At 43.5% G+C, this 25,750-nt stretch overlaps 1 protein-coding gene across 1 annotated transcript in view; it reads left to right on the top strand.

Annotated features, from left to right (window-relative positions):
- Positions 1 to 1,806: 1,806 nt before the first annotated feature.
- The window catches only part of Brd4 (bromodomain containing 4), an 82,399-nt gene continuing 58,455 nt past the window's right edge, over positions 1,807 to 25,750 (top strand). Inside the window, 1 exon segment of the mRNA XM_021186439.3 lies at positions 1,807 to 1,885. The gene's annotated coding sequence lies outside the window, so the exon portion shown is untranslated.

Consider the following 25,750-nt stretch of genomic DNA (forward strand, 5'->3'; position numbering starts at 1 on the left):
AAAAACAAACAAACAAACAAAAACTCAAAGAACTTCTGTATTCCAGGCTGGGATGTTTTGCAACCCCTCAAATGGTCACATACCTAGTTCAAAGTATGCTGGGAGCTGACTTAAGTCTTCAAGAATTAAAGTTAGGGCTGGTGAGATGGCTCAGTGGGTAAGAGCACCCGACTGCTCTTCCAAAGGTCCAGAGTTCAAATCCCAGCAACCACATGGTGGCTCACAACCATCTGTAACGAGATCTGGTGCCCTCTTCTGGAGTGTCTGAAGACAGCTACAGTGTACTTACATATAATAAATAAATAAATCTTAAAAAAAAAAAAAAGAATTAAAGTTAATCTGGAGGACAAGAAAGAGAATGTTCTGATCAATCTTCAGATCCTCCACAGAGGCCAGCCAAAAAAGACCTGGGTGTGGGGTGAACACATGTAATCTCATTACTTGGAAGTCTGAGGCAAGAAGGGTAAGAATTCTTAAGATCCTGCTCTGAAAAAAAAAATCCCCGCTGGATCATTCTCTTATTTCATGATACATGGAATATTTTCCTTAAGTTGATTTCATAAATTGAGTGTAGCGAATATAGTGAAACATGTCTGTATTTTCAGCAATTGTCAGTTCCCACTAACACACAACTAGCCATAGTCCTCTGGCCTTAATGTTCCTCTATCACCTGTCTTTGAGGGCTCTCTTCACCATCTGCTCTTTTGAGTTTGTCATCTGATCATTTAAAATTTTGGATGTCTATTTTAGGCTTAATAATCTTTTCTTGGGGTTGGGGATTTAACTCAGTGGTAGAGCGCTTGCCTAGCAAGCGCAAGGCCCTGGGTTCGGTCCTCAGCTCTGGGGAAAAAAAAAAAAATCTTTTCTTGTCCTTCTTGCATGTGACGATCCCCACTCATCTGCAAGGTTCCTTCCCTGGGTCTGCGTGTCGGCTTCCTCCGAAAAGCTGTTTTCTTATGGATGGCCCTGAAGACTCCTCTTGTCTTCTCTTGATCTTCCCTCTTCTGTGTATCCCTCTGGGGTACACAGTCCGCAGAGACCCTCGATCGTGTTCCAAGGGCTCCCGCCCTCCTCCCCCCAGTCGGGGGAGCCAGTCTCCAGTCCTCACCTCTACAACCGCCGCCGGCACTAACGAAGCTCTCCCGACCCGGGAGGACCAGCGGGACGCGCACGCCGGGCGGCGGCGATGACGCGGGGCCGCGCGCGCAGCGTGCGTGGTGACATCAGTGCGCTGGCGGCGGCGGCAGGGCTGTTTGTTCTGCTCTCCCGCAGCCGAGGAACCGAAGCAGTGGCGGCGGCTGCGGCGGAGGCTGCCAGCAGTGCCCGCGGGCGAGCGGGCCCTGTGAGCGCAGCGGCGCGGCGGGCGCGGCGGACCGGCCCCGGCTTGGCGTCCCGGACAGCGTGCGGCGGCGTGCGGCCTAGCGTCTCAGGTGAGGGGACCGGTGTCCTTCGCGGCCGCGAGGCGGGCTGCCGGGGCCCCACGGCGCGGCCCGCGTAACCTGCATTGCGTAATGGGGCCGGTGCGCCACCACCTACGCCATCGGCGCGGGGGTGGGGAGGCCGCAGTTTCGTGGGCCCGGAGCCTGGTGCTTCTCGCGCCCTGCCGGGGCCGCCCGCGCCGTTGGGGCGGCGGCGGCCGAGTGGGCTCGCGGACTTTGTACCGGGGTAGTTGCGGCCGCCGCTGTCCGCCTTGGCGCGGGCGGCGGCAGGGAACGGGACCGGGACCCGGGGCGCGGGCGCGCTGGGCGGCCGGGGGCGGGCGGGGGGCGGGCCAAGCTCCCGGCACTTCCTGCCGCCGCCATTTTGTCAAGTGAGGAGGAGGAGGAGGAGGAAGAGGAGGAGGAGGAAGCGACTGCCGCTGGATCTGCGGTGCGCGCCGGGCCGCGTAAGTCCGGGCCCGGGATGCTGGCCGCGGGTACCGCCCGCTCTCTCTGGTTGCAGTTCCCCCTTGGGGCGGGCCGCTCTTGCGCGTCGTGCCCCGGCGCGCTCTCCTTCGGTCAGCTGGGTACTCCTGCCAGTGCTGGGATAGCGAGTTCCCGCTTATTAGTCTCACCTTTCCGGCTGTCCCCGGAGCTCTGCCTAGAAAGACATAGAAGATGTGCTTCCATCGCACGCCTGCTCCAGGCTGGACCCAGGGGACAGGAAGGGTGACGAAGGACCAGGAGTCCCTCTCGACCCACCCACTCCCAACCTGGAAGCCTACTCTTTGGGTGCTTTGTTGATGGGTCTCTGCTTGCTGCCGTCCCTTGCAATGGCTTCTTACTTGCAGGAGTGTGTCGGCTTAGGGTGGGGATGTTGGAGAGTTGTGATTCAGCAAAATGACCCCCCCCCACACACACACACACAAACACGGAAATAGCACTTAAACGAGAAGCCCCCAAGGCCGAGCTGGGTTGGAGATGGGAAATCCCACGTTAGTGTAGTGGACAGTGTGAATACTTTGGCTCAGGCCGGTGGGTGAGTCATGTGCCTCTGCTGATTGGCTGACCTCCCTGTTACTCAAGACAAGGGTTTTTTTGTTTGTTTTTTAAAAGTGTTTTTAGCCTGCTTGTTTACTTGTTTATGCTTTTCGAAATCTGGTGAGATTATCTCCTGTGTGTGTGTGTATATATATATGTTGGTTGCCAGTTGCAGCAGCCCTCTTGAGAATGTCTTTACTTACCATCAAAGGTGATATTAATAGTCTCTGGCTACTAAAATCCAACTCGCAGTGTACTTAAGCCAATGTGCTCTTTAGTGCTATAATAAAAAATTGGAAAAATTTTATGAATGGAGATGTCAACTTCCCTTGGAATTGGTAGAGCTTGGATGTTGTAAAGAATGTCACCCACAGGGCTGGAGAGATAGCTCAGCGGTTAAGAGCACTGATTGCTCTTCCAAAGGTCCTGAGTTCAAATCCCAGCAACCACATGGTGGCTCACAACCATCGGTAATGAGATCTGATGCCCTCTTCTGGGGTTTCTGAAGACAGCTATAAATTTAAAAAAAAAAAAAATGTCACCCACAGAAATGCAAAGGAATTGTGAATGTGTTTTCAATTTCAAGTCTTCAGCTAGCCGGGCTTGGTGACTCATGCCTTTAATCCCAGCACTCGGGAGGCAGAGGCAGGTGGATTTCTTAGTTCGAGGCCAGCCTAGTGTACAAAGTGAGTTCCAGGACTGCCAGGGCTACACAGAGAAACCCTGTTTAGAAGTCTTCAGCTGGCGCTCAGTTTTATGGGCTTTGCAATAATTTACAAGAACATTATTTTATTCACTTTAATTTGGATGGGGAATGATCTTTCCATGGAGGGCATTTATAGGTAACCAACTCCTTCCTTTCCAAAGCTTCAACTAGGAAGGTTGGAGAAGGTAACACTGTCAAAGACTGAATTGAATTGATCAAATCTAGAAGGAAAAGCCGAGAATTACGAAATATATTGTTGCTGATTTGTACATCCTAGCTTTGGTAGCCAATAAAGTATGTAAGGACTCAAGCTAAAGTAAGTCTTTTTAAGTGGTATTAGTTGGTCTTAACTGGAAATAAACCTCTTTTATCTTGTTAGCATTCTGCACATGCAAATTGCTAAAGATAAGGGATTTTGCTTATTGATGAAAGCTAGGATACAAAAGTGACTGGGACATTTTGGATGTTCTGAATGCTCGTGTGTCTAGTTTGGAGGGCTGCAAGAGGGAAATTTTATCTAAGGATTGCTGGAGAACCTTAGACCACTTAGTAAAATTTCCACTAAATTATTGAATTATTTAAAGGAATTTAGACTTTGTCTCCAGAGTTAGTCTTTTTTGAGCCAGTTTTGTGATCTTTGTACCAAATTACACTTTCACTTTTGGAGATACAGAAGAAGGCAGTATTTTCAAGTTACACAATTCAGGCAGTTGAATGACTTGAGAGTTAAAAATTGTGTAGACTGGAGATTATGTTTATTAATATTTGTGCACACATACATTCTGCCCCTGGAGAGCAGAAGAGGGCCTCAGGTCCTCCTGAACGAGAGCTATAGAAGGTTGTGAGGAGCCATGAGAATGCTGGGAGCAGAGCCTGGGGCCTCAGCAAGAGTGGCAGTTGCAGACACGCCTTCTCTCGAGGCACTGGAGGCAGGGTTTTGATACAGGGTTGAGTCCAGGCTGGGAGTCACAACAGCCTGTTTGGAGTTGTTTTTAAAGAAAAGCCAGTCTGAGCAGTCTGTTCTGAGAACCCACTGTAAGGGTCTGTGTGGTGTAAAGTGTTTGGATGGTTAGAGTTTGGGAAGAGGGCTCAGCTGCTCTTCCAGAGCTGTGTACAGTGAATGGCCTGTAACTTCAGCTCTTGGGGAACTGACACTGCCTTCTGACTTCCTTCCACCCATGCATGCATAGCACGAGAGCACGCACACACACAAAGTTAAAATTGTAATGTCTAAGTTTGAATGAATTTGTGAGATTAACAAAGGTTGGAAAGAAGAAGGGCGTGATATCAGGGCCCTGTAATCTCAGTACTCAGCAAGTAGAGAGGCCGGAGGTTCTCCAGATCTTGGATAGCTTGGGCCACCTACTGATTCTGTGTTCAAGAAGGAAAGTTTGTCATTGAAACTTACTAATGGAGCTGGGTGTGGTGCCACAGGCCTTAAATCCCAAGTACTCTGGAGGCAGAGAGAGCTTTTGAGGTTGAGGCCAGCGTGGTCTACAGACCCTGTCTTGAAAACCAACCATCCAAAAAACCCCCTTGCTAATAGTATCTGATAAGTCCTTGTGATTTTTATTGTTTTAGTAAGAAAACACCAGACATTTGCAAAGTGAGAATTGTGAGAAAATCCTTGCTGCTGCTATTTCACTTAATACATATGGTATGCACATGTAGCAGATTTTTAGGTTACTTTCATTTTCTTTATAATGAGAATTAAGTTCCACAGGAGAGGGTTTTGTTTGGCTTTTCTTATTCTGTATTGTGTGCTTGGTACCTAGAAGAGCATCTTAACTATTGAATAGGAATTTGCCATACATAATACTAAATGCAAGCTCGTTAAAACAATACTGTGATTTATAAGACGAGTGAGTTTTAACTAAGAATACCACTGAAGTCTCTAGTAACTGTGGTAAGCTTACTGCGGGGTATACAGTTGCTTAAGAGTGCTGCTTTTTTTTTTTTTTTTTTTTTTTTTTTGGTTTTTCGAGACAGGGTTTCTCTGTGTAGCCTTGGCTGTCCTGGAACTCACTCTGTAGACCAGGCTGGCCTCGAACTCAGAAATCCGCCTGCCTCTGCCTCCCGAGTGCTGGGATTAAAGGCGTGCGCCACCACGCCCAGTTAAGAGTGCTGCTTTGACTTTCCTCTTTAGCAGCTTGCAGTGCAATGTGGTCAGTAGGTGAGGGCTGTTTCAACCCTGACCCAGTATTTTAAAAGGGAGAAGTGGGCAAGTAAATAAATGTGTATGGGCAGCATGTTTTTCTTTTTTCTTTTTGTTTTTCGAGACAGGGTTTCTCTGTATAGCCCTGGCTGTCCTGAAAACTCATTTTGAAGACCAGGCTGGCCTCGAACTCAGAAATCCACCTGCCTTGCCTCCCGAGTGCTGGGATTAAAGGAGTGAGCCAACACGCCTGGCTTATTCAGTCTTAATGGATAAAATGGTGGGCTTGAATAGTTTTCACTTTTGGGAAAGATAGAATAGTGCTGCCTATAATAACCCCTTCTGTATAAGGTCAAGAGTGGTGGCTCTGGGGAGTCAGAGACAGGATAGAGAGTTGGTGACCAGCCTCACCTACATTTTGAGGCCCTGTTTATCAGGAAAAAGGTTTGTGTATAAGTATTTATATGGATGTGGATTAATTTTATGGGCCAGATATTTAGGAGTGATTTGATAGGCCAGATGGTAATTATTTTTTTATCAGTTTTGAAGATGTACAGAGACTATTTTGGTGTTTTGTTTTGTTTTTTCTTATGATTTTGTTTTTCAGTGGAGTGGGTTGTTTGAGACTGACTGGGTCTCACATAGCCAAGGTTGACCTTGAACGTTGGAATTACAAGTGTGCCCCACCATCATTTATACGGTGCTGGGGATCATATACTGGGCTTTGTGCATGTTAGGCAGGCACCTGTACCATCTGAGCCCTGCAGGGACCAACTGCATTGCCTTTCTAGTGCTTATATCATAGTGTCAAAACAAAGGAACATTTGATCTTTAGAAGTTCAAGAATGTAAGTGCTTATAGATCAGTTTGATACAAGTGTATAGGTGAAAGTCTGGAAGAGGTAGCCAAATTAGTTTTTTCGGACTAGGTAGTTCTGGTTGTCCTAGAGCTTTCCATTTAGACCAGACTGGCCTCAAGTCATGGATCTGCCTGACTCCCCCCCACCCCCCCCCCACCCCCGCCCGCAGACGGGGTTTCTCTGTATATCCCTGGCTGTCCTGGAACTCACTTTGTAGACCAGGCTGGTGAGCTCAGAAATCCACCTGTCTCTGCCTCCCTAGTGCTGGGATTAAAGGCGTGCGCCACACATATCATTTTTTTATTTTATCTGAACAATAGTAATATGTGGTCATTTAAAGAATTTGGGCCAGGCACTGATGGTACACGTCTTTAATCCCTAGCACTTGGGAGGCAGAGGTAGGCGGATTTCTGAGTTCCAGGACAGCCTGGTCTCTACAGAATGAGTTCCAGGACAGCCAGGGCTACACAGAAAAACCCTGTCTCAGAAAAAAGAAAAAAATTAAAAAAAAAAAAAAAAGAATTTGGAAGTTGAGGATGTATTTTAAAGTTGCAGGTTCTTTTGCTGGGTGGTGGTAGTGCACTCACGGCTTTAGTCTTAGTACTTGGGAGGCAGATCTCTGAGTTTCAGCCCAGGGCTATACAGCTTTGAAAAAAACTAAAACCAGCCACCCTGCCCCCTCCATTTTCCCATTAATCTTATTTTTATTTCTTTTCAGTTTTCTCCCTATACTTTCATAGCAAAATTGAATTGGACCCTCAATTAGGGGTGGGTTTTAAGAGCCTTGCACATACTAGGCAGGTACTCTACCATATATCCCTCACTATGTGGAGTTTGTATTTATAATTGTGAGCGAATATGTGACTGTTGGTCACAAGTGGAAGTCAGAGGACTACTTTTTTTAGACTTGGTTCTTCATTCTCTTTTATGTAGGCTCTGGCAATCTCTTGTCTAGTCTAAAGCTCTTTGATCTGCTTGCATTTTTGTTTTTGAGACAAATGCCCTCAGTAACCCTGGGTGCTTTTGAAATCCCTGGTCAGCGCTGCTTTTTCCTCCCAGTTATTGGGATTACTGCTGTGCACCAGCCTGGCTTGTTTCTTTTGTTTTGCCAGATTACTATACAGGTGAACCTTTCATAAAGTTAAGTACTTAAAGCACTGTGTAAGTCACCATAATTTCTAGTTTTGGATGTGGTTTTCAGATTTTTCTCTTTCATCTCTAGGAATAAGACCACTAGATCAAAAAGTGTGTATTTGAAATCCTTCCATTGTTATTCTTCTAGAAAGACTACATACATTTCCATTTTTGTCTGAATTTAGCAGTGTCTTATTTGTACTAGTGAGGTTTTAACATTTTCTTTTATATCATAAATGACAGTTGTGTGACTACAAAATGTCTTTTCTTAGATGGGTTCTCAGGGCTATTTTTATGAGAAAATAGAATGCTCTTGGCACTTGATCTTGCCAGAGTAAGCCCCATCCACCCCCACTCCCCTACCCCTAATCCAGTCTCCTGGTCCTGAGATCAGAGGCCCTGCTATCTGAATGCTTTAAGAATGGTGACTCAGCCGGGCGTGGTGGCGCACGCCTTTAATCCCAGCACTCGGGAGGCAGAGGCAGGCGGATTTCTGAGTTCGAGGCCAGCCTGGTCTACAAAGTGAGTTCCAGGACAGCCAGAGCTATACAGAGAAACCCTGTCTCGAAAAAAAAAAGAAAAGAAAAGAAAAAAAAGAATGGTGACTCTAGGAATCTGAGCAGCATCTGCCCATTCAGTCACATCTCAGCTTTGCTCTTCTAAGATTTTACAGCATGTCATCTTGATTCTGATGCTACTGCCTGACTTTCAGTCTCTCATTTGTCCCTGCCCTTCAAGAAGCCTGTCTTTGCCTGTTTTGCATTAAAATAAGTGTCTTCCTGGCACAGATCTTATCAACCCAGTGCCCTCTTTTTTTTTTTTTTTTTAATTTATTTGCTTTATATGAGTAAACCGTCTTCAGACACCAGAAGAGGGCATCAAATCCCATTACAGATGGTTCTGAGCCACCATGTGGTTGCTGGGAATTGAACTCAGAACCTCTGGAAGAGCAGTCAGTGCTCTTAACTGCTGAGCCTTCTCTCCAGGGTATTTGCTGTCTTCTTGCATTATATAGGATAAAGGTAGGAAGAAGATGGGGTATGTCCACAGCTAGAAATAAGCACTCTGATGAGTAGGTCTTGGTTTTCTAGGCAGGTCTCAGAGAATAGATACCACCATCCAGGTTCTTTTTGTCTTCATTCTAGCAAATTTCAGTAGAGATCCCCCTTCTGTAAAGAAAATCATGTTAGCCCTTCCAGCGTACAAAGGCTCTGGAACTTTGCTGCAGGAAGCAATGGTCTTAGTTGGGTAGCACTCTAGATAGCTGTGGAGCTCATTGTCCAGGACCCGTGCCTGTCCAAATTCTGTTCTCTCTGTAAGCCACAGTTCTGACTTATAAAATGGGGTCAGTATTCCTAAGCCTTGATGTGGAACAGGGTGGCACTCTTATGTATGGCTGAGTTTGAGAGTGCCTCTTACTGTATTTGTATGACTATGCTGTACTGCTCTCTGTTGGGTGCGGAAGGTGGAAACCAGTAGTATTTGTTTTGGAAAGGACTGGGACTATTTGTCAGGGTCTTTGCAGTGGCCACTCTACTTTTCTTGGTTTCCATTCGAGGTGGAGATTGCTTGTTTCTAGCTGCTGTTACATCAGGAGACTTGTGCACCTTGTGAAGCTAGTGCCAGGGGAGAGGTATTGTTGGGCTTGGTATTATGCAATTTCCAGAAATACTAATTAGTAATTCCTGTGTCCTTGAGTATGGTTAATATCCTCAGCTGTCCTTCCTTAGGCAATCACGGGACTTCGGGTGTTTAAAAAAAAACCAGGAAGAAGACTAGTTAAAACAGGACTTAAATTTGAGGACTTTTATCTGAAATAGTTGGCATACCCATTGAGGAAGAGTGTATTTTATGGGAGCTGATTATTATACTGTGTGGCTGAAATGAGAACCACGTGGAATATAGAGCCTGCCAATGTGGTTGGGTGGTGGTACAAGGTAGCTGCTCTTGGGCTACTCTGATCTCCCAGGACTCCGTTTCTTGTGTATAAAATAGAGTAAAAGTTAGGTTGTATTGACTGGAGATTGAGGGAAAGACAGTTGCTTTTTTTTTTTTTAAGATTTATTTTATTTATTTATTATATGTAAGTACACTGTAGCTGTCTTCAGACGCACCAGAAGAGGGCATCAGATCTCATTACGGGTGGTTGTGAGCCACCATGTGGTTGCTGGGATTTGAACTTCGGACCTTTGAAAGAGCAGTCGGGTGCTCTTACCCACTGAGCCATCTCACCAGCCCGACAGTTGCTTTTTGTTTAAGGTATGATCTCTATAACCCAGGTTGGCATCTAAACTCAGCAGTGCTTCAATAGCTTTCTGAGTGCAGGGACAAATGTTGAGTCACCTCGCCCAACAGTAATTGTTTGTTTGTTTGTTTGTTTTGAGACAGGGTTTCTCTGTGTAGCCCTGGATGTCCTGGAACTCACTCTGTAGACCAGGCAGTAATTCTTTTTTCAAACACTGGGTCATAAAATGAATTAGTGGGTTAAGATATGATAAAGAGTATCCTGCATTTCAAAGCTAGTTCATAAAACCTTTGCCTATTTGTTGAAAATGTCTTTTATCTCCTCCTCCCCCCCCTTAATTTTAGACAGGGACTTTGTTGTTATTTTTCGAAACAGGATTCTCTGTGCAGTCTTGGCTGTCCTGGGATTCTTTGTGTAGCCTTGGCTATTCACTTTGTAGACCAGCCTGGCCTCAACCTCAGAAATCCGCCTGCCTCTGCCTCCGGAGTGCTGGGATTAAAGGTGTGTGGCGGCACCACCCCCACCACTGGCTTTTTGGTTTTTCTTTTTGACTAGTTTTTGCTGCTAAGTGTTGTTGTTTTCCCACTGACCCAAGTGTGATTTTGAATATGCTTTCTAGTAGCAGGTGAACTGCAGCTCTGTTCTTTGTCCTTAGTGCTTGCTAGAAGTTTGTGTATGGTAAGGGTTGAGGAAGCGGGTAGTAAAGATCCTACTAAGTGTTTGGGAACAAGTATTTAGACTGTCATCTAGGTATTTTATGTGTGCAGGGTTGGGCTGTATGGTAAGCTACTTGTCTTCTATATTCAGTCTTGTGTCATATATATATATATATATACACACACACACACACACATATATATATATATGAATAATTCTATGTATATATGTACTCCTGAGCATGTTAGTGTGCCACATATATACCCTAGTCCTTGTAATTCAGAAGAGAGCATTGTAGTAATTACAGACTAGTAGTGAAACCCTCCTTTTGACTGCTGAGCCATTTGTCTAATCATGTCCACTTAATGTAACTTCTCTTAAGAACGTCTTAGCCTGTTGGTTGTGGTGGCATGCGTGGTAGGCAGAGGCATGCAGATCTCTTGAGTTCTATAAAGTGAATCCAGGATAGCAGCAAGAGCTCTTAACACAGACAAACCCTGTCTAGAAAAACCAAAACCAAACAAACCAAAACAAAGTCTTTTGTTAGGTTTCTTTGAAATATAAGAAATTTGGGATGGGCTTACATTTATAGTTCAGTGGTAGGAGATTGATGTGACATGGGTGAGACCCAAGTTTCAGTCCCCAATATCATAAAAACATATGAAAAAAACTAGTTGCAGCAAAAGGAAATTTATTACTCATTAGCCAGATGTGGTAGTACATGTCTGTATTTCCAATACTAGAGAGTGTAAGGCAGGGGGATTATAAAGTTCATCCTGAGCTACATAGGAGACTTTGTCCATAAAAGCAGAGAGGAGGGGGAGGGGGGAGAGGGAGAGGCTATTTGGTGGTGCCAAAGGTTCAAAGGATGACTTCAGAGCTTGTTTTACATTTCTCATATTCTGACCTCAAGGTCAAGAAGTGGTTTCTTCCAGTAGAGAACCCTCTTTGATAGCAGACTTTAATAGCAACTCTCTGGGTTGGATCGTTGTCCATTTGTCAGGCACAGGGAGCAAATGTTTAAATTACCTCACCTCTAGGTACCTTTAGGTGTTTTCTGTCCTCCATGCATCCCAAGTAACAGTTCTTTTTTTATTGTTGTTTTGGTTTTTGGAGACAGGGTTTCTCTTTGTAGCCCTGGCTGTCCTGGAACTCACTTTGTAGACCAGGCTGGCCTCGAACTCAGAAATCCGCCTGCCTCTGCCTCCGGAGTGCTGGGATTAAAGGCGTGCACCACCACGCCCGGCAAGTAACAGTTCTTAACAGTGCCTTGCAATTTGAGTAAGATAAACTGGGTTGGGTAGTTATTAAACATACTCTTAAATTGTATGGAGAATGTACTAATAAGATGAATAGAATTTGGATGTCTAAATAAAGGAAAGGTTAGCCGGGCAGTGGTGGCGCATGCCTTTAATCCCACCACTTAGGCTCTCAGTTTGGCTGGAATTAACCCCCAGGAAATAAGGATGAGAGGCTTATTACTACACTGTCAAAGAGTTAGAAGGAAGTCTTTGTTGAGAAGCCAGATAGGTAAGTTTCAGTAGACTTACAGTAATAACACTGTGCTAAAAGATGTTTACCTCTGTCTTCCATGCTTGTAGAAGCAACTGTAGTTTCATGATTGGCTAAACTTTTCTATAACCAAGGTTTTGTAAAGTCTTCTGTTTACCATTCTTCTAGTTTTACAATTCAGATTTCCTAATTAAAATAAGCTCCACTAGAATAGCCATTTTCCTGTGGTTCTTGCTGTTGAAAGATTTGTCAAAATTGAAAAACCATTGGCCAAGAATTAGACCAGTCATACTGTATTTTTGCTAAAGCATCAGCTTTAAAGCAGCTCTAGGCAGGGTTGGAGAGCCTTTAGAATTTGAAGAATGTTCTGGCTCAAAAATAAAATAAAAAAAAGTATGCATACATAGTCTTTGAACCTTAAAGACAGAGACCCGCATTCAGGATGAATGTACCGGGTTTACTTCTGCAGTGATAAATTCTATGATGTTAAGACATTTTTTGGAGACTTGGACATACATCCTGCTCTTGTAGAGAGTCACATACTTTTGACACTAAATCATTCTGAGCACTCATTAGTAGTTGTCCTTTTAAACATTCATGGGAGGGTTTTCTAGAGTCCTCAAGTTACCTCTGTGTCATCAGAGTTGTTTTGCTGCAGCAGTGTGTCCCATGCCTCCCTCGCTTTATTACCTGTGTTCTTTAATGGAGATAGAGAATTTCAGGGCGGAGTAATATAATCTATAGATGAAGAAAGTTTTCCAGAACTCTGCCATAACTTGTGATTTTCACATCCCTTACTCCTGGGATTTGGAGCCTTTGCTGTAGAAGGTAACCCAATGGGTTTTAGCCAACCTGTTGATTTATTTGGTGGTGTTGGATATATAGGTAGGTTTAGAAGACGTGTATGGCTATGGACTCTTATGTGTCTTAGTGCCTGCTCTGAGTTATTGGACAGTGGTAAAGTTATGTCCTTGAACATACAGGGTAAAGGAGACATTTTGTGGGAAAGCACAGCACTTGAGGTACATAGACACATTATACCAGACTGTCACTCTACTCTTCTTCCATACATCTTTTGGGATGTCACTCTACTATCCTTCCACACATTACTGCCTAGTGGAAGAAATAGGAAACACAATACCATAAACTTAAATAATTCATACTTCTGTAATTGGGGCAGAATTGGGGCAGAATGGAAAAGAACTCACTACAAAGAACAGTACAGTATCCATTATAAACTCCTTCACCCTTCTCTAATTTCTAAGCTTTGAAACTCTGTATGTATATACACTAGTGGCTATTTTCCTGCCTTCATTTGCTAGCTTTTAATTACTCGCATTTCTTAGCTTAATTCCACTTAGTGTAAAGGCATAACTTTTATTAACTTAAGCAGTTTTTTTTTTTTTTTTTGGTTTTTTGAGACAGGGTTTTTCTGTGTAGCCCTGGCTGTCCTGGAACTCACTCTGTAGACCAGGCTGGCCTCGAACTCAGAAATCTGCCTGCCTCTGCCTCCCAAGTGCTGGGATTAAAGGCGTGGGCCACCACACCCGGCTACTTAGGCAGTTTTACTTTTCTATTCTGTAAGAGAAATAAGATTACCTACAGGGATTTTATTTTATTTTTTTTGAAATGGGTGCATGGGATTGGTGATATGGCTCAGTTGTTAACAACATGTATTGTTCTTCCCAGAGGACCTGGTTTCACTTAGTCATGTTTTTGAGTGGCCTAGTGGTGGTCACTCACAAATGGTCTGTAACTCCAGTTCCAGAGGATCTGACAACCTTTTCTGAATTCCTTAGGCAGCAGACTTGCATATGGTGCACAAACATATATGTAGGTAAAACACCCATACACATTTTTTTTAAGTGCTATCTTTGTGTAGGGTGCTTTCATTTACAATCCTCACTTTGTTCTGAAGTGCTTTCCTTTATAAAATGATACGTAATATCTAAGTAAGGGATGTGTGTCTGTACCAGTGTGTGACTTTGTTTCCTTTTTGAAGCTGGGAAACCACTGTCAGTTGCCTGGAAATAAATAGTATCTTAGAATTAATATATTTCAAGATTATAACTTAACATTTTTGTAATCCCAAGAATGAATGAAGTTTTGAATTACCAGTGTTCTCTCTTGGGCCCTTTTGAATTATGCCACATATTGCTTGCGGCTTATATCTCTTTGGTGTCATCTCACAAGACTTCCAGTCTGCCTTACAGTCTGTTTGCTCTAGCCACTCATGTCCTTCCTTTGTAAGTTTGAGAGCTGCTCCTTCATAGGCGCCTTCCCAGGCTGTTAGCTTGAGCACAGCACTGCTGGCTATGTCATTCTAGTGAATTTATTTGTGGAACTTGTGCTTTCATGCTGTATTTGGAAATTGTGTATTCCTCATGTCCTCAGACAATAATTTTAAGAATTAAGTATTTAATACTGTCATCCCTGTTTTGTGATAAGGCTGTGATGTATGGAGAGCTCAGTCACTTAGGTAGGTTTGAAGGTCACAGAGCCGGTTGGTTAGTGGCAGCACCTAGCTCCGCAGCTCACACTCTGGAATGAATCTGCTGTTCTGCTCTGTGGGAGGAGAGAACCCACCCCAGGCAGCTTTGCTTTTAGGGATCTCAGTTGGTTTGAATACTATACAATATGTATATGTACAAAGTAGACTCCAGAAAGGATCTTGGAAAAGGAGATCTTCCAACTTTGGTTAGAGGGAAAGACAGGGTCTTCAGTACCCAGTAGGATGGGCAGTCAGAGGGATGAGAAACTCTACAGCACATTTTTTTTTTTTTAATTCTTTCATCTATGTGGTCAAGTAAAAAAAAAAAAACAACAACAAAAAAACCAAACACACACACAGTGCCAACATGCTGAAGAATTGCTCAGAATACTAACTTCATCTTGAGAAATGTTCCCACTAGAGCACCAGCTGCCTTGACTGGATTCACTTCCGTGTTTTCTTTTGATAGTCTAGTGGGTTGATGAGTGAAATGAAGGAGGCATTTTTGTTTGTTTATTTTGCTTTTTAGAACAGGGTTTCTCTGTAACCTTAGTTGTCCCGGATCTTGATTTATAGACCAGGCTGGCCTCGAACTCAGACTTGCCTTTCTTTGCTTCCTGCTGGGATGAAAGGCATGTGCCAGTAAAATGAAGGCGTTGTGGGAGTGGGGATAAGTCAATAAAGTAGAGCAAGAGTAGAGCTTTAGTTCACTTGCCAAGTCTTGCCAGAATCAGTTGTATGGATTAGATGGTCAGGATTATGGTGAGCCTTCAGTCTTTTTTTTTTTTTTTTTTTCGAGACAGGGTTTCTCTGTATAGTCCTGGCTGTCCTGGAACTCACTTTGTAGACCAGGCTGGCCTCGAACTCAGAAATCCGCCTGCCTCTGCCTCCCAAGTGCTGGGATTAAAGGCGTGCGCCACCACGCCAGGCTGCCTTCAGTCTTTTAACATTACTTTTGGTGGTACAAATTGAGTTTAGTTTGTAGATGATCCCTGCTCCCAACATTATTCAAAGGAATTTTCCTTTTTGAGGACCCCTGTTCAATGCATATGCTGGATTTAGTGGGTAATTAGCCATAGTACTGTATATTGCACATGTAGCAAGAATTAGAGGGTAAGCAAAGTGCTTTCCATGTCTATATTGTAGATGTAGTGTACGCCAGTAATCCCAATGCTCAGGAAGCAGAGGCTGGGAGATCATGGTTCAAGGCTCGCATTGCTTAGATGAGACCATATCAAGAGAAAGTGACCAGAAGAACTGAAGCAGATAGATATTTGAGGATTCCTAACCTCTTTGGAGAGGCAGATGTGATTCTTAGCAGGTGTGCCCTACGGGATAATTTTTTTGAAGTTATATTTTGTTTTTAATTATGTGTATATGTGTGTCTACATGGGAATATGTGCTTGTAAGTGCAGGTACCTAGAGCTGAAAATACAGGACAGGTGGCAGTGAGCTGCCAGATTTGCTAAGAATTGAACTCTTGTCCACCATAAAAGTAGTATAGTTATAGTTTCTCTCTGTCTCTCTGTCTGTCTGTCTGTTTTTCTCTCAGACTTATTTATATGAGTATGCTGTAGCTGTATTCAGACACATCAGCAGAGGACATCAGATCCCATTACACATGGTTGTGAGCTACCACATGGTTGCCAGGAATTGAACTCAGGACCTCTGTCTGGCACAGCAGTCAGTACTCTGAGTCACCACTCCAGTCCCCCAGTATAGTTTCTTTTTTTTCTTTTTCTTTTTTTGGTTTTCTCGAGACGGTTTCCCTGTGTAGCCCTGGCTGTCCTGGAACTCACTTTGTAGACCAGGCTGGCCTCAAACTCAGAAATCCCCCTGCCAGCCGGGCGTGGTGGCGCATAGCCGGGCGTGGTGGCGCACGCCTTTAATCCCAGCACTCGGGAGGCAGAGGCAGGCGGATTTCTGAGTTCGAGGCCAGCCTGGTCTACAAAGTGAGTTCCAGGACAGCCAGAGCTATACAGAGAAACCCTGTCTTGAAAAACCAAAAAAAAAAAAAAAGAAATCCCCCTGCCTCTGCCTCCCGAGTGTTGGGATTTGAGTGTTGGGATTAAAGGCATGTGCCACCACGCCCTGCTCCGGGTATAGTTTCTTAATGATGAATTGCTGAGTCATCCCTGGCTGCCCACTGTCCCAGTCCCAGCTCGATCCCCACCCCGCTTTGGGTGCTGTTGGTACTGTTGGAGATTGAGTCCAGGACTTTGCATGTGATAGGCAGATAATATATTCAAGCTGTATGGAGATAGAGCAGTTTTCATTGTACTTTTTTTCCTTGCTTTGTTTGTTTGTAGTCAGGTGTGGCAGTGCAGACCTTTATTCCTAGCACTTGGGAGGTAGAGGGAGGCAGATATCCTTGAGTTGGCTTTGTATCCTGGTTTATATAGTAAGTTCCTGGTCAGCCAGAGCTAGAGAGCTTCTATATGGGTATTTGTCTGCATGCATTTCTGTGTTGTCATGCCCATGGAAGCCAAATGAGAGTATCAGGCCTCCTGGAATTAGATACAGGTGGCTATTGACCCCATGTAGATACTGGAAATCAACTCCCAAGTCCTCTACAAAGAGCAAGTGCTCTTAACTGCTGAACAGTCACTTCTGCCTTTTCTCATTTTACATTTATTTATTTGTGTTTTTTTGAGACAGAGTTTCTCTGTGTAGCCCTGGCTGTCCTGGAACTCACTCTGTAGATCAGAAATCCGCCTGCCTCTGCCTCCCAAGTGCTGGGATTAAAGGCATGCATCACCACTTCCTGGACCTATTTTACTTAAAAAAAACAAAAAACAAAACAACTATCTGACTATAAATAAAATGACAGATGTAATCTACTCAGGTAAAAGTTTGGTTCAAGAAGACGGCAGAAGTGGTTAAGAAAGCTCCATGCAAAACTTGCTCTTAAACTAACTCATGGGGCTGGAGAGATGGCTCAGTGGGTAAGAGCACCCGACTGCTCTTCCGAAGGTCCAAGGTTCAAATCCCAGCAACCACATGGTGGCTCTCAACCATCCGTAACGAGATCTGGCGCCCTCTTCTGGAGTGTCTGAGGACAGCTGCAGTGTACTTATATATAATAAAAATAAATAAATCTTAAAAAAAAAACTAACTCATGATCAAAATATAATTTACTGCAACATAGTTATTTCTCCACCTCCAAAGTCACACTCCCTTCTTAGAGGATCCTGGTTTCTGTGGCAGGCTACTGTCATGCTTCATTTCTGTGTTGTCTCACTTCCTCCAGTCATACACCCCATTCTTCCTGAGCCAGTTTGGATGTCACAGTGCACTTGCTCAAATCACTTATTCAGTAAGTCATTCATTCATTTATTTCTCCAGCTTTTTCTCGCTTTGTCTGTATTGTATTGTGAAATGGGGAAGATTTTTGTATCCTTGGCTGGTGTGAAACTCCTTATATAGACCAGCCTGGCCTTGGCCTGCTGTGATCCTTTTGGCTCTGACTTAGGAGTGCTGAAATTACAGGTGTGTGCCAACATAGCTGGTAACTCTCCAAATTTCTAGAACAGTTCTGTCCAGTGTTCAGTGGGTTATTCAGCCTGGTAGATACTACCCTGTGCATAAGTGAGCTTTTGAAATAGTCTGGAGAATTCAGTCAGTGCTGTTGTCAACTGCTTTGACAGGCTTTAGGAAAAGTGGCCTCACTTTATAGTCTTATGACCATTTTCTTGTGGACATGGCCCTGAAGGCAGGAGAGGCATACTGCTAATGCAAGGGGAAATCTAAGCTAGACCTGGTATCATTCAATATTGCTCTCAGAAGTTAGTAAGAGGTGCCAAGGTTCTGGGGAGAGAGAAGAGAAGGCCAGATAATAATATTAAGCTTGGGTGCATCTTTTCTCTTTCCTCTAAAGTTAAAAATGAGAACCTAGCTTGAGAAAGCCAGACTCAGAGTGGGATGAGAACACTGGTGGTAGACTCAGCTTCGTTGGGAGGGCTTCTTGCCTTTACCTCATGTATTCATCCTGTTATATCATACAAGTTATTTAGTATTTAGAGTATTCTCACCCATCTCACCCTGAACCCCATTTTGTGAGTGGAGCTTTGAGCAGGACTACCCATTTTGGCAGAGAGAGAATGTGAGCAATGGAGAGAAACTGAATTATGCTACTAGAAATACTGCTAGAAGTTCTCCTTGGAGTCAATGGGAGTCAAGATGAGGAGAAAGAGTTACCTGATGGTTCATGCAGGATGGCTCCCGAGTTGTAGAATTGGACCCTGTGCGCTTTTGGACAGTTTTCTGATGTTTAAATGTCTGCTTATTGGGCATTTTTCTGTCCCAAGAACCAAGCAGGTGCTGGCTGCGAGCACTGAGCAGTAGATAAGGACCGAGCTTATGTGCAGTGAAATGAGGAACATAGGGTGTGTCCTGCAATTGAGCATATGCTTATGAAACAATCATTTATTTCCAAGTAATGATACTCATTTTATTAGTTTGCTGTTTATTTGAGCAATTATTTTATGTAGGTCTTTGGGGGGGGGGCTTTTTGGGACAGGGTTTTTCTGTGTAGCCCTGGCTGTCCTGGAACTCACTTTTTAGACCAGGCTGGCCTCTAACTCAGAAATATGCCTGCCTCTGTCTCCCAAGTGCTAGGATTTAAAGGCGTGCGCCACCACTGTCCCGCTTGTGTAGGTCTTTTGTTTTTTCCAGACAGGGTTTCTCTGTATAGCCCTGGCTGTCTTGGAGCTCACTTTGTAGACCAGGCTGCCCTCAAACTCAGAAACCCACCTGCCTCTGCCTCCCAAGTGCTGGTATTAAAGGCGTGCACTACCACCGCCGGGCTTTGTAGGTCTTTAAATACTGAAAGTTTGTGTAGTGTCTGTTTTAAATTTAGACAGCCTGGTAGTGGTTGATGGAGGTGGTGGTTGAGAGGTGGTGGTGGTTTTTTCCAATCTTCACTTACAGTTTAAAAGTGTGGAGTAAAGTCATTGCTCTTTTTTTTTTTTGGTAGAGGGAGTCATTAAAAATACATAAACTTCATCAGCAGAATAATGTTAGTCGCATGCGTATCATTGTGTGAGATATGTACCTTTGTTTTACATTTTATTCATTTGAGAGCATGAGTGCCACAGTGTGGAAGTAAGAGGACAGTTCTTTTGGGAATAGCTTCTTTTCTTCTACCATGTGGATTCCTGGGATTGAACTCAAGTCAGCAGGCCTAGCAGCAAAGTGCATTTAACTGCTGAGTCTGAGTCATATTGGTGGCTCTTCCAGAATGTCTTTGTTATCCTATTACCACATCATGACAATTATACTTCTACTTACTATTTCTATGAATTTAAGCCATATATTATTATATAAACAGTATCAGTGGTTTTTTTTTATTTGTTTTGTGACTAGCTTACACTTAGGATGTTTTACTGGGTGTATTCATATAATAGATTAATAATACCTCATTGATTAAAAATGTCCCACCATGTGCCTAGGACACTTGATTTTATTTATTTTATGTGTATGTGCAGGTGTTTTGCCTGCATGTATCTTGTGTATTACTTGCATGCCTGGTACTTTCAGAGGCCAGTAAAGGGGGTCCTCTGAAACTGGAGTTACAGGTGGTTGAGAACCATCATGGGTGCTGAGAATTGAACCTCCTGAGTCTTCTGGAAGAGCATTCAGTTTTCTTAACTTGCTGAGCCATCTCTCTAGTCATAACACTTGCTGGACTAGAGCTCACTGTGTAGGCCAAATTGACCTCAAACTCACAGAGTTTCATTCAACTGGTTTTATTTGTTTGTTTTGTTTTTTTGTTTTTGTTTTTCCCCTGATGCTAGGATCAAAGATGTGTGCCTCCATAGGTTGCCACCTGCCTGCCTGCTTTCTGAACACAGGCTAAAAAAACCTCTTTAATGTAGAAGCCAACTGATAGCTACAATTCTTGTACCCTGCCTGTACACTAACAGTGCCTTGCAGTTGGGAGATGCTATTGGGTAGCTGAGGTAAGTGTACTCAAGGGCATATAACTATGTAAATAGTTCAAACAGTCAGGTGTCTTTCACAGTAGTCTTAAAATCAGCAACCAGCATCAGGTATGATGGCATCCTTCAATCCCAGCAGTTGAGGCTGAGGCATGAGGAGCTCAACTTTGAGGTTAGCCTTAGGTTCATAGTGAAACCGTTTCTGAAAAACAAAGTCAGTGGCTGAGTAGTGGGTCAGCTACAAAAGGCTTTGTCTGGCATGCTTAAAGCCTTGGGTTCCCATCTCAATTCACAGAATAAAAGTCAAGTGGTTAAATGGATTAGACCCATATCTTCACTTTCCTAAGGTCTCATCCTATCAGTTATTCTGGAACCCCAGTATTGTCACTTGGACATGTTTTGTACAATGTACAAGAATATGCCTGAATAGTTTTGATATATATATATATATATATATATATATATATATATATATATATATATCTTGGTTCAGCAGGTCTCATTCTGAGAAAACTCACTAAATAAAGGTAATACTTTTCTTTGTGTTGTTTCAGTGTGGCCAGAGAACGTTAATTTTTTTTTTTTTTTTTAAAGAGGTTTCTAAAGTCTGAGGTTTCTATCATTTTGAGCAGTTGTAACAGGAAATAGCATTGATTCTTGGGTACTGAATATCCGATAATCATAATAAAAGATCAACTTTTAATCAATTGATGAATACTTGGATTGGATTATTTCATTTTTCTGTCAGTAATGCTGCTAATTTTTATACACGAGGTGTTCTGGTTTTGTATAAATGTGCTTCTTTTCTCTTTTAGATTTATACATGTAAGGATAGATAAAACCATGGATTTTGTAGTACTGGTATTTTAAGTAGTTTCCAGGGAACTGCCAGACAGTTGTCCAAAAAAGGGTTATGTAGCCAAGACTGGCTTTGATCTCCTTATATAACTCAAGCTAGTCTCAAACTCACTCTCCTACCATGGTTTTCTGGTTGCTAGAATTAGTGGTTTGAGTCATCTCACCCAGCTAGTAGTTGTGTTGATAGTGGATACTGCGTCTCAGTGTTGTCATGTGACACACCAGTTCCTGTGCGCCTTGAGTGCCTGAATGCCTGAATGCATGGTGTGCTAAGATACATGTTGAACTTTATAGTTTCTGTGCCAGTTTACTCCTTTTCCTCTTTAAATTTTGTGCACGTGTGTGTGCTTATTCAATTTTTTATTTTGTAGACATTTATGCCATCAGAATTGTTTTTATTGAGGGTACAGAACAGGCACATTAAGAGAGTAGTGTTAAAAAAAAAAGTAGTGTTTAAAAGAAAAAAAAAAAAAGCCAGGCAGTGGTGGCGCACGCCTTTAATGCCAGCACTTGAGAGTGGGAGGCAGAGGCAGGGGGATTTCTGAGTTTGATGCCAGCCTGGTCTACAGAGTGAGTTCTAGGACAGCCAGGGCTACACAGAGAAACCCTGTCAAGACAGAGACAGAGACACACACACACACACACACACACACACACAGAGAGAGAGAGAGAGAGAGAGAGAGGAGTTGTCATGAGCATTTTAAATGTAAGATGGGCAAGTTCTCAGCATGGGTCAGTGGGATGCTGTTGTAAAATGACCAAGTATTTTCAAAACAGTTGTTAGCAGTTTGACTTGCCAAGTTTTAAAATGTTTACTTACATTTTCTCTATCAATAGAGTAATAGATTTATTTATTTACTTTTTATTTTTTTATTTTTCGAGACATGGTTTCTCTGTATAGTCCTGGCTGTCCTGGAACTCACTTTATAGACCAGGCTGGCCTCGAACTCAAATCTGCCTGCCGCTGCCTCCTGAGTGCTGGGATTAAAGCCGTGCGCCACGCCCGGCTTCAGATTTAATTTTGATGGATGTGAAATGTCATTGTGACTTTAATTACAATGATCTTGAGCACTGCATCTTTGTGGGTAAAGTTTGGTGCCCTTCTGTATGCCACTTAGAGTATCTTTTGATTGTCATAGGATCTTAATTTTAATGTATGTGAATTTATTAACTTGTCCTTTGTCTTTGGCAAGAGCACTACTCTGATGCCAGCTATATTCTTTGTTGAAAAAGTTATAAAGGGCAAGTTATAAAGGTGCTTTTACCATAAGCCAGATGACCTGAGTTTGATTCTAGGACCCACTTAGTAGGAGTGAATAGACACCCAAAAAGTTGTTCTGACCTCTGCAGGTATGCAGCATATATACCCCTCACCAGATACATCTTATTGGATACTCAAGTTCTTTTTAAAAAGTTGTAAGTTTTGCCTTTCCAGTTTGTGCCAATTTGAGGTTTAGGTAAAGGGGTCACACAGATTTTAAATAGACTGGTTTTTGTTGTTGAAGCTAATGAACTTGGTGGTTATAAACCCAAGATTCTGTACTCTTTTTGTGTTCAAGATCCTCATGAGGTTGGAATATATCTGTGAGCTCTAAGTCTTAGTGTAGTCAGTAATTGCTTCTCGGTCTGGGTACAGCTTCATTCTTTAAGCATGTGGATATTCAGTGAAAGTTGGCACTTAACTGGGAAAATTGCTACTAGTGCATTGCCTGCCAATAAACAGTTACCACAGCTTGGCTCAGTGAATCTCCTTGTGGGGCACTGTTGGCTTGCAGGTACAAGGGCTTATTCCCCAGTCTTATAGTTGTGTCATAGCTATGCAGTCTAGAAGGGAAAGCACAATATTACCTTCTAGGAAGCTAGGGAGATAAATCACTAAAGCGCTTGATTTGCAATTGTGGAAACTGAGAACCCATGTCAATTTTTTTTAAAAGTCTAGATGAGGTGGCATTTACGTGTAATTTTAGTATTGGAGAGGTGGTGACAGATGGATTCTCTGGAACTTGCTGGACAGCCAGCTTAGCCCACTTGGCAAGGCTTAGGCTAGTGAGAGATCATGTCAAAAAAGCCCAACCACAGGGTGGGTTGATCCCAAAGAAAGACATAACAGTTATCCTCTGGCCACCATGCTGTGCGTATGCACGCACAAACACACAGAATATAAATATATGGCAACCGTTTCCTGTATTCCTGCTTGGGTCACAAAGCTGTGTTCAAGGCCTACTTATTCCCCACTTATAACTGTGATAGGAAGCTGGCAGCATTGAGCCTGAGCTAAGCCTTCTGGTGCAAAAATGGTTGTTTAGAAACTGTTGAGGACCACGTGTGCCCAAACACACTCTGTGTTCCTGTGGGCAAACAGACAGCAGGGGATCTGGTGGCTTTTGGCATTTGTGCTACAACATACTTCTGAATGATTTTTAAAGAGATAAATGGATTGGAATTGTGGTAGGTTCAAAGATGTGGGCAGGGAGGAAGGTAGGGAAGCCCCCCCTTTCTTTTGTTTTTGTTTGTTTGTTTTTTGATTTTAAGACAGAGTTTCTCTGTGTAACAGCCTTGGCTGTCCTGGAAATTGATTTGTAGATTAGGCTGGCCTCGAGCTCATGGTGATCCACCTGCCTCTGTCTCCCTAGTGTTGGTATTAAAGGCATGCACCACCATTGCCTGGCCAGTGGACATTTTTTTTTTTTTTTTTTTTTTTCGAGACAGGGTTTCTCTGTAGAGCCCTGGCTGTCCTGGAACTCACTCTGTAGACCAGGCTGGCCTCGAACTCAGAAATCCACCTGCCTCTGCCTCTCAAGCGCTGGGATTAAAGGCGTGCGCCACCACCACGCCCGGCAACATTTTTTTTTAAAGTTGTACTCTTAGGTAGTCAGATGTCAGAATGAGGGCATCAGACATTGAGAGGTCATTGAATCTCTCTGCCTGGCTTGCTAAGGGGTCTCTTGTGCAGGGAGTGTTTGATTGTTTTGGAGGGCAGAGTCCTGTTTTATTGTCCAAGTTGGTCTTAAAATGATTGTTCTGCCTCTGCCTTCTGAATAGTGAGAACTATAGATGCCTACCACTCTATGCATGGCCTTGTTGCATGTTGATCAGGGCCTTTTGTCCTGTGTCTTTCACAGGGAGTATAATAATTAGCCATTGGATGCTTATTGATCACTTTCTTCACTCTAATGGCCATCCTTGAAAAACTGGAAACATCCAGACAATAGGAGGGAAGTAGTTAAGTAAGACTGGCCTATAGTGATGGGAAAGTAGCTATCTGTTCATACCATGCATAGTTAAAAGTGACAACTAAGATGTGGGTGGGTACAGTTGTTACCCTACTTACCCCACTCCTCCAGAGAGAACTCAGAGTCCCCATGCCGCTGCCTCCCAGGTGCCGGGATTAAAAGCATGCATGGGTAGCCACCCGAGCCTGGCATGGGTACAGTTTTGAATCTGAATACTACTATGGCTTACCTTGGACATATAGAAATAGGTGCTATATGATAGGCGGCCTTTTCATTAGCTTTTTTCACTTTCTTGTCATGGCAGTTGTATGTTTTATGGGTTGTTTTTTGTTTGTTTTTGTTTTTGAAGACAGGGTTTCTCTGCAGTCCTGGCTGTCCTGGAACTCACTCTTTAGACCAGGCTGGCCTTGAACTCAGAAATCCACCTGCCTCTGCCTCCCGAGTGCTAGGACTAAAGGCGTGTGCCACCACGCCCGGCTAAGGACAGGTATTCTTGTTCCTAAACATTTATAGATGTAAATGCCTGGTGCTCTCAGATCAGAAATGGGCACTGGATCCTTGGAAATTGTAGCCTGTTGTGAGCCACCATATCAGTATTGGTAACTGAGCCCAAGTCCTTTATAAGAGCAGGAAGTACTCATAATCACTGAACCTTCTCTCCAGTCCTCATGTGCATCTTTTAGTCTACAGGTAATAACTTCTCTTTCCCACATTTGGGTGTGTTTGTTTTGTGTCTGAGACAGGGTCTTAGGTATTCTTGGCTGGCCTCAATTTTACTATGTAGATGGTCTGAACTTGTTTCATCTGCCTAGGTGCTAAAATTTTATCACACCCAAGGTGTATATGTGTGTATGTGTAGGAAAATGGGGTTAAGTTTGTGTTAGACACCTTCTCTATCCATTGCTAGTCAAACAAACTTTTTTCTAAACTATTTATTTTCATTTTCTGTGTATGAAGGTTTTGCCTTCATGTCTGTATGTGCACTATGCATGCTTGGTGCCAGTGGAGGCCAGAAACAGGCTTTGGACCCCCAGAGCTGGAGCTGTGTGACAGGAGTGCTAGGGATGGAAGAGCAACCAGTACTCTTAACTGCCGAGCCGTCTCTCCACCTCCAGCTTTTCTCTCCTTTTCAGACAGGCGCTCTCTGTTATGTAACCATGGCTGTTCTGGGACTCACAGTATAGATCATGCTGGCCTGGAACTCAAAAAAATATGCCTGACAGAGTACAGGTTCAAGTACAGGTTCTCTGGAAAGCAGCCAGTTCTCCTAACCAGAGACATCTCTTCAGCTCCAACAAATGTTTTTTGTTTTTGTTTGTTTTTTTTCTCCCGAGACAGGGTTTCTCTGTGTAGCCCTGGCTGCCCTAGAACTCACTTTGTAGACCAGGCTGGCCTCGAACTCAGAAATCTGCCTGCCTCTGCCTCCCGAGTGCTGGGATTAAAACAAATGGGTTTTAAAAATAATCTTTCAAGCCATTCATTGAACCTAGAGGCACCACTTT

The sequence above is a fragment of the Mus caroli genome, unplaced genomic scaffold, assembly GCF_978045245.1.
Source record: "Mus caroli unplaced genomic scaffold, Mus_caroli_1 scaffold_18, whole genome shotgun sequence".
NCBI classification, from domain to species: Eukaryota; Metazoa; Chordata; class Mammalia; order Rodentia; family Muridae; genus Mus; species Mus caroli.